Source organism: Rutidosis leptorrhynchoides, unplaced genomic scaffold (genome assembly GCF_046630445.1).
Source record: "Rutidosis leptorrhynchoides isolate AG116_Rl617_1_P2 unplaced genomic scaffold, CSIRO_AGI_Rlap_v1 contig152, whole genome shotgun sequence".
NCBI classification, from domain to species: domain Eukaryota; kingdom Viridiplantae; phylum Streptophyta; class Magnoliopsida; order Asterales; family Asteraceae; genus Rutidosis; species Rutidosis leptorrhynchoides.
In genome coordinates, this window is record NW_027266404.1 from 1 (window position 1) to 7,832 (window position 7,832).

Consider the following 7,832-nt stretch of genomic DNA (forward strand, 5'->3'; position numbering starts at 1 on the left):
TGATTTTCGAATCTTTAGTTGCATTGCATATGCACATGTTCCGGATCAAAAAAGGAAGAAGTTGGATGATAAGGGTGAAAAATGTGTCTTTCTCGGCATGATGAGTGGCGTTTCGAACGCTTGTAAATTATTTAATCCGATCACCAATAAAATTGTGATCGGCCAAGATGTGGTTTTTGATGAAGAAAGTACGTGGAAGTGGACGAAAGATGATGACTGGCAGCACCCTATGCATGTAGATATGCATGTAGATGATGATGAAGTAGCGCAAATTCCGAATGTCGAGCAAGTTCCAAATGTCGAGAAACTACCACAATCTTCTGGAGAAAGTTCACTGGCAATTGAACCTACCGAAAATGCACATTCTCATCAAAGAAGAATACCCGTATGGATGACCGATTATGTAAGTGGAGATGAGTTATCCGATGACGATGCAAATGTTTATTTTCTCTTATTTGCAGATTGTGATCCTCTCACATTTAAAGAAGCTATTGTACACTCAAAATGGAAGAATGCCATGGATGAAGAAATGAAGTCAATAGAGAAAAATGATACATGGAGATTGGTGGATCTTCCGAGTGGAAAAAACCCATAGGAGTGAAATGGGTTTATAAAACAAAGTTTGATAAAGATGACAATGTTCACAAATATAAAGCTTGACTAGTTATGAAGGGGTACAAGAAATAATTTGGCATTGATTACCAAGAAGTGTTCACTCCAGTTGTAAGGATGGACACTGTCCAGTTGGTGCTATCTATGGCTTCAGAAAATTCCTGGTTCTTTTATCAACTTGATGTGAAATCAACCTTTTCACATGGAAAGTTGCAAGAAGAAGTGTGCGTTGATCAACCTCTTCGTTACATGAAGGACGAGAGAGAGAAGCAAGTGTATAAATTAAAGAAGGCATTATACGGACTAAAACAGGCTCCACGTGCTTGGTATAGTCGAATTGATGAATATTTTTCCAGAGCAGGATTTCAAAAATGCCCGTATGAGCACACTCTTTATACGAAGTGTCAAGCTGGTGGAAAGATGCTTGTGGTATGTTTGTATGTGAATGATCTTATCTATACCGGAAACGATAGTTTGATGATTGATGAATTCAAAAGAAATATGATGATGGAGTTTGACATGACTGATTTAGGTTTGATGCATTATTTTCTTGGCATTAAAGTAGCATGCAATCATCGGCCGGTATTTTCCTTTCTCAAAAGAAGTATGCTATGCAGATTTTAGATAGGTTTAAAATGAAGGATTGTAATTCCGTTTGTACTCCAACTGAGTATGGTGCAAAGTTGTCGAAAGAAGATGAAGCAAGGAAGGTCGATGGTACTTTGTTCAAGTAAATGGTTGGAAGTTTGATGAATTTAACTTCAACAAGGCCCGACATCATGTATGGTGTTAGTCTTATTAGTCGATTTATGGAGAAGCCGAGTGAGAATCATCTTGGAGTGGCAAAAAGAATTTTTCGTTACTTACAGGGGAAGGGTTGATTATGGCATTTTTTATGCAGCTGGAAAGAGCGACAAATTGATGGGATTTTCTGATAGTGATTATGCTGGTGACGTGGATGGTAGAAAAAGTACTTCGGGATTTGTCTTTATGAGGAGTTCTGGAGCTGTGTCATGGTCATCAAAGAAACAAGAGATCGTGACGTTGTCAATAGTTGAAGCTTAATTTGTTGCGGCAGCGACATGTGCATGTCAAGCTATTTGGCTTAGAAGATTGCTTGGAACACTTTCGAAATCGGCAAGAAGGTGCAACGGTGATCTATTGTGATAATAGTTCAACAGTTAAAATTTCGAAGAATTCGGTTTTACATGGAAGGAGCAAGCATATTGATGTTAGGTTTCATTTTCTACGTGATCATTGCAACAATGGAACGATTGATATATGTTTTGCAAAAGTGAAGATCAAATTGTTGATATTATGACTAAACCACTCAAATAGCCTGCATTTGTCAAGCTTCGAAGGATGCTTGGAGTTTGCTATGCAAAAGATGTCGTTCAAGAGATGGCATACTGACGCTACAATATTTCCTAAACTGATTTTCGTAGAATTCATTTAAAAGGGAGGGTGTTAAATAATATTTCTTAGCAGTTATTCTAGATAAAACTAGTAGCAGTTTAGCCGTTATTCCTAGCGGTTAGTAGAAGTTAAGTCTGGATAAGACCAGGCAGTTATTTGTATGCCTATATATATATACTTGTCTGTATAAAATAACTTAAGTCTTTAATCAGTATTACATATTATGTGTATTCTTTCTTTCTTTGTTACTTCTCTGCCTTTCCTAATTTTCTATCACCAATTAGCTTAGTTTTTGTTCAGATCAAGGTTTTACAGACTGAAACATTCAAATTTAGCCGACAATTTCATGGTCATATCATATATATATATAGACATGGGCGGAGCGAAGATTTTGATTTAGGGGACCGAGACTAAAGATTTAGTATAACTTTTAAGTTTTTTAAGATGCTCAAAGTTAAATCATCACTCAAATTCACAAAATTAATTTCCATATCACAATACATATAGTTTTAGGAAATTTATTAAAAATCAAGAAAAGTGAATATTTGACAAAAATCCTTAAAATAACAAACTAATTACATAGTGCTAAAAAACATTGTTTGCAAATCCTAAGAAATGTGTTAATCAAGGGAGGGTAAAATAGACAAAATAAAGGTAAAAATATGAAAATGACAAGTATAATGATACAAAAATTAAACCTCAAAACTGCATGTAGTATAATAGGAGCGAGTAATGAATAAGATTATGATAAATTCAATTCAAAATACAGTATATGTTTTTAAAATATCAACAATCAATCGATTACTAAAATCGTTTTTATCGATAAATTTGTAGTGAGACTTACATAATTGAGATAATTGTTTTTAAAAAAATAAAAAAACAAGACAAGATAATTTTGTTGGAGTTTACATTAAGATTCCGGGTTGCAGCTGCATTGGCTTCTACTAATAGTCTAGGCTGACGGTCTACAACATTTTCACGGAGGACCGTCCCTTTCTTCTATCCAAACTTCCAATCAAGCTTCAAGAAATAAAAAGAAGAAAAAGGCATTGGATGGTATCTTTATTCTCATACTCATTTATCATGTATTGTTTGAGAAATCCGATCCTTCTCAAAAGTAGGAGTATGATGGATGACCATCCCTTATACCTTTTCATATTCTTTGCAACTTGAAGCTAGGCAAGAAGACTATGCCATTTTCAGACTATTACAACTATTATAGGGTTATATTTCCTTCTTTGGTGCATTTCGGGCCAGTTAAGCCAAAACAAGAATTTGAGGATCATTGTGGAGAAATTCAAAGCGGGACAGATTTATATAAGATGACAACTTCCAATAATGACTAAGCATTTACCATTCTCTGCCCACATTAAAGTCTTGCCGCCCTTCATTTATTCATGCCTTGATGCATTCACATGAAGACTTAAATGTTGCCGCCCAAGCATTTACTCCATTTTTGTGCATTCACACCACCATACATTGGCAGTCGAATTTCTCTATGTTTCAGGAGTTATTATTTATATTTTCTATGATATTTTTAGTTTATCTATGTATGTCATTTATTTCTAATTCATGTATGTAGTTTCACTAAGGGTCTTTTCCTTTTCTCCATGCATTAAAGTCTCCTAGAGACTCCACTCTCTTCTTCGCCCGAATTTTTTTATAAATATGTGCTTCTCTTGTTGAATAAAATCAGATTAAAAATGAGTGAAAAACTTCGTTAAGTTTATTTTATCTTTATGTTTGTGAGTGTGGATCTCCTTAATCCTCAAACTTCTTGTTGCTTTCAAACAAAATCACTTAATCTACTTTCCTAAAGACTTTGTTCTCGTCATCTGAAAGGGGAAAGAAAGTTTAGGCTTTATCCTGACACTTGAAAGCTCTCAACTTTCGAGTACTATATTGCAAAACTCCTTCATACCTAAAAGGAACAAGGTTCGGCCAAAGCCTTGCTTATTTCCTAGTGTTGGTGCTTTTTATCCAGTTCGACCTTCGTTCATTCGATGGGTCTTTCTCTTTTGTCCGTACTTCAAATTGGGTGCTCTTAGTGTCATTGGAAAGTAGACATCCTGCTCTTCAATTTAGACTCCTATTTAACTTAATTCCGACGTCATAATTACCCAGAAATTACTCACAAAGTCGCTACTTGTTTCTTTCCAAAAGCAAGCTTCCTTTTCGGTTGTGTTGGCTATCTCATGGCTTTCCATCACCAATACGCCATCAGGTAGTATCGGAGCCTACTTCTCTTGGGCGTGTTTTCCATGCTTTTGAAACATATATGGAGCCTTCTCGAAGAATCGACAAGTGGGAGAAGTTCTCTCGTCAACTTGATCATTTCAACAATTGGCTCAACAAAAAGCATGCCCCGGTTAACTCTTCTCCTCCCCCACCAGAGCCTCTTACTTTTCCACCCTCACTCAAGCTTTCATGTGATTCTAAGGAAGTAAACCTCGTTGTCAACAAAGCACTTAGCATGGAGAAAAAAGAAGTAAAGACAAATGAAGAGTGTTTTAATTCTACCCAACCCAAAGCCATCCAAACCTACTAATTTGAAATGAAGCTATCTGGTGATCAAGTTTGTGAAAGGGATGAAGAAGGTAAACTTGTCATTACCTATGATCCTGAAATTGGTTATGCTCTTGATGAAGTTTTGCAAGAGTCTACAAAATTTGTTCGTCAATCCATCACAGTTTTGTCGACTGATTTTGTATCAACCATAGATCCCAAACCACTTGTCCAAAATTTGTGTTTCTTGGTGTCAAAAGAAAGAGGACACTACGATCTTCAATTTGGGTACTGGCATGGCACGTTTCCAATCACTAGAGCATCTTGAGAATTCGCTGCAAATCGACTTCATGTTTCCGCCGAGAACCAGTTTCCACCGTTATTCATCCTCTCAAGTTCTTGTAGTGGTAGATCACACCCTTGAAGTTGTTGCTTATGTTTCCAAGGATAAAGATTGCTTTTTAGAGGGGGGAGAATGATGGAGGACCATCTCTTTCTTCTATCCTAACTTCCAATCAAGCTTTAAGAAATAGAAAGAAGGAAAAGGCATGGGATGATATCTTTATTCTCATACTCATTTATCATGCTTTGTTTGAGAAATTCGATCCTTATGAAGATCTTTCACAAGAGTGGGAGTATGATGGAGGGCCATCCCTTATCCTTTTTTATATTCTCTGCAAATTGAAGCTAGGCAAGAAGATTATGCCATTTTCACACCATCACAACCATTATAGGGTTATGTTTCCTTCTTTGGTGCATTTCGGGGCCATTTAAGCTAAAACAAGAATTTGAGGACCATTGTGGAGTCAAAGCGGGGCAGAATTTTATAAGATGACAACTTCAATGACTAAGCATTTACCATTCGCCGCCTACATTAAAGTCTTGCCGCCCTTCATTTATTCATGCCTTGATGCATGCACATGAAGACTTAAATGTTGCCGCCCAAGCATTTACTCCATTTTCGTGCATTCACACCACCATACATTGGTAGCCGAATTTCTCTATGTTTCTAGAGTTATTATTTATGTTTTCTATGATATACTTAGTTTATCTATGTATTTTCATTTATTTCTAATTCATCTATATAGTTTCTCTAGGAGTCTTTTTCTTTACTCCATGCATTAAAGTCTTTTAGAGACTCTAGTCTCTTCTTGGCCGAATTTTGGCCCTTATAATAGCCTAAAAATATGTGTTTCTCTAGTTGAATTAAATCAGATTAAAAATTGAGTGAAAAACTTTGTTAAGTTTATTTTATCTTTATGTTTGTGACTGTGAATCTCCTTAATCCTCAAGCTTCTTGTTTGCTACAAAACAAAATCCATTAACCTACTTTCTTAAAGACTTTATTCTCATCATCTCAAAGGGGAAAGAAAGTTTAGGCTTTATCCTGACAGTTGAAAGCTCTCAACTTTCAAGTATTATATTTTCAAAACTCTTTCATACCTAAAAGGAACAAGGTTTGGCCAAAGCCTTGCTTGTTTCCTAGTGTTGGTGTTTTTCGTCTAGTTCGACCTTCGTCCATTCAACGGGTCTTTTCTCTCTCGTCCATTCTCGTCTAGTGTTGGGTGTTCTTGGTGCCATTAGAAAGTACACATCCTGCTCTTCAATTTAGACTCCTATTTAACTTAATTCTGACATCATAATTACCCAGAAATTGCTCACAAATCGCTACTTATTTTTGCTCGAAAGCAAGCTTCCACAAATCTCGTCCCCTTTCGGTTGTGTTGGCTATCTCGTGGCTTTCCCTCACCCGATACGCCATCAATTTTCTTTTAGGCAAAAACACACAATTAGATAAAAAAATAACCAAAACAACACCAAAAAAAGAAAAAAATATTTATTTTCAGGTGCTCACATTTTCGATTGGAGCTGCTGCATGAGCTTCTTCGAGTCTTCGACTATGCTCGAAAAAGTCTTCGGCATGTAAAAAATTGAAATCTAAATGAGATAAATAAAGTAAACAATATGAACAAAAACAAAAATAAGAAATTTATTTACGACAACTTCCTTTCTCATCTCAACGAGCATAATGACAACTAATAAGGCTGTTATAATCCAACTTCTGAATATAGCTATTTTCTTAAATGTGATCAATAGCATAACCTCTAAATAGTAGAAAAACTCTAGTAAAATATACGCACTGAAGATATCGAAGTAATCAAAGTAAATATGGTGTCTGATATATTTGGAGCCAGTGCAAGAGCTCTGACACCCAAATACACCACAATAAAAACAAGAGCCCTAAAGACATATTCTTTTAAGTAATAATCGGTAAATCATAGACCAATGATATCAACCAGAAGAGAGAAATACACGAAGAGTAGGAACCAGTAGCAAGCATGTCATTCATATTTTGGATTGCAATTGGCAACCACAGATGGACTGTCGAAAAGAACTAGTAGCATGCATGTCATTCACGATGTGAGGCTCAACACGCCCACACATCGAGAATGGAATACCAGATGTGATACCATGTTGATATATATAATAATTTTGATAAAGTCTCATTGGTCTAACTCAACCCCTAAAGCTAACTAACGGAGTGGGGATTACGCATGATCTTATAAGTGACTGATTTGAGTAAATCATTCACGATGTGTGACTCAACACAAGCCAACCATAGAAACGAAGAAGATGAGACCAAATACTGGTGAACACTTAAATCTAAAGAATTCTAAGGTGTAATGTGGGTAGTGGAGAAATGAGAGAACAATAAATAGTATGACAAGAAGAAGAGAGATGAAAGTAAGACCTAAGAAGAAGTACTTTCCTAGTAGCTATGAGAATACTAATCATACATTGTGTTCCTATAAATTTTTACTTCTCCTTTCTTAATTGACTTAATCTCCTTATCAATATATAAACTTGGAAAATTCAAGCTAGCAAAGGGAGGATGAATAGAGAAAATCACATGTCACACCCGTGTTCTACAATTATAGATTAAGATGACTATTCATGATACTCGTTCATTGCATTTACTCATATATGAAATACATACTTAATTTTTTTTTTTAATTTAAATGATTGATTGATTTTATGATTCACCCAGCAGGGGGAGCCTAGTTACATGAGGACTAGGTTGATGGCTATCCAACGCTTATGAGAAGTGCAACAGTCTTTTAGCCATAACAACAGTAGAGAAAGGTACATCACAAGAGGAAGAGCTCCAAGCCTCATTACGGTTTTTTCATATGATCCAAAGCAAGAAATTGAGAAGGTGCCATAATCCAGTATTTAAAACATTATGTATTATAAAATTCCAATTAAAGAAATCCTCATTTACCCAATCTAAGGTGTCA